Genomic DNA, 2,054 nt, shown 5'->3' with positions numbered 1-2,054 from the left:
GTGAAGACATGCATCACAAACATCACCCCCTGAAAAGGCTGGTTAGACTCAATTCTTCCCATAGACTGCAGGGCTTTGCCATGGTTAGGAGCACATTTAACCTAAAACTGCTTTTGAAAAGAAAACACTCTAGGCATAGCCTTGCAAGGCTATAGCTGAAAATTGACAGCATCTCAAGAGCCACACGACTGGCTGGTCTGCTTGTAGTTGAACACAACGGATTTGAAGGGAGAACTGGACTATGACCTGCGTGAAGGCTTTAGTCAAAAACACAGCCATGAGTAGAAACAGCTACAGAAGAAGAAATGTTTTCAGCAAAGACATGCAATACACTCAGCAGCAACTTTCTACATGAAACAGGTAACCAGGCCCTTTAACACACACATGGCAGTGGCCAAACTGGCCTGAAGTGCTTCACTAAACTTTGTTTCCTTACTGAAGGGCTTAAACTCTAAGAAGCAGAAAAATAAGCAATGAAAACAGAATGTGAGAAATTCAGCCATAAGAATTATTATTCTCAAATGTCTGATAGCTGGCAGTGGACATCTGAAAGTCCAATGAAGAAGAGATGATGATTCTTAAAGCAGTGTGATTTCAAATGCTCAGGATCTACAGAATACACAAAGCCAACAGTGGGGTTTGGTACTGGGGGAGGGGGAGGGCTTGGACATTGTGTATTTTTTTGGGGTTGAGGTTTTTTTCATTTGTTAATTGGTTGGTTCTCTTTGTTGAAAGCACATCCCAGATCACTGTCTGGGAAGTTCTCATCTGCCCAAGTAAGCAAAACTTACTATTATGGGGCAGTTCTGCCACAAAATTTAGATTCTTTGAATAGCTAAGAGAACACCTATACTTAAATTTCTACATTCACTCTGAATTTCTAAGTAGTAGATCCATGAATGATAATCTAACAATCTGCAACTTTAGCTCACGCATTCTCACACTCAAAAACTGGATTAAGTTTGCATTATTTCCATTCTGTACATTGCTATCCTCTTTTCCAAGTCATTTTAGATATGCCAGAAGACTATGCAAGATGAAGTAACTTTGATAGCTGTAAAAGGATTACCAATTGCCACACAGAATTTCAGGTTTCCTTATCCTCAACAGCTAGGATTAGCATCACAGCTCTTGGGGAACCAGTTCAACCCAAGACTGGCTGGATCTCAAACACAATACTAGATGACCAGAAATCAGGTGTGAGGATAAGAAGCCTTCAAGATGAATGAAACAGCTTTCAGAAGCGATACACAAAAACAGGTGGTTAGAAGGCAATAAACTTTTCCAGCTGACAAAACAGACTGAGAGGAAATGGAGGTAGTCAGCAGTATCAGGAGACAGAAGAGTGGCAATGAAAGGAATGTAAGTAGCAAAGATTTCAGCTGAAAAGTACAGGATAAAAACAAAACTTTATTTATTGGTAGACAGCAAAATAAAAGCAGCAGGAGAAGGGATTTAGGTATTGTGCTGTATGGCTGCAAATGTATTGAGCACACATAATACTCAAGTATTTCAGTTTCTGTAACTAGTTTCCTAATTTGTTTCCAAGTGACTCCAGTGGTGTTTGCTTCTGCCATGCCTCTCAGATTCCAGCAACCCTATCATATGCACACTCTCTATCAAACTTCACATGAAAAATTTCAGGAAATTTTAGGGAAGAGGTAAGAAAAAGCACAGTCAGATTACGGAACAAGAAGAGTGCTTTCTTGGTAGTAACTCAAAGTATCAACACTATTCTTCAATTTCAACATGTTTTGTAGCAAATTTGCTAATCTCTAGAATCTGGATCATCAGTTCATTTGTGAGGTTTTTATACATGGAGTCGTTCTTAGTTTTTTAGAATAACCTCAATCAGATTTAGGCATATGTGAGTTGTTTTCAGCAAAATAAAATCCAAAATAGATAGTCCCAGTGTAAAAAACATCAAAAGAAAGGTACATCTATTTATTGCTGTAAGGTTTAATTAGAAATCAAATCTGCCATAAATAAAGGTGTCTTGCTACATCATCTTACGAACAAAGGGAAAAAACCCCCCATGTATTCCAAACAGGTTG

Source organism: Calypte anna, chromosome Z, assembly GCF_003957555.1.
Source record: "Calypte anna isolate BGI_N300 chromosome Z, bCalAnn1_v1.p, whole genome shotgun sequence".
Lineage (NCBI taxonomy): Eukaryota > Metazoa > Chordata > Aves > Apodiformes > Trochilidae > Calypte > Calypte anna.
Note: the sequence above shows the minus strand (reverse complement) of the source record.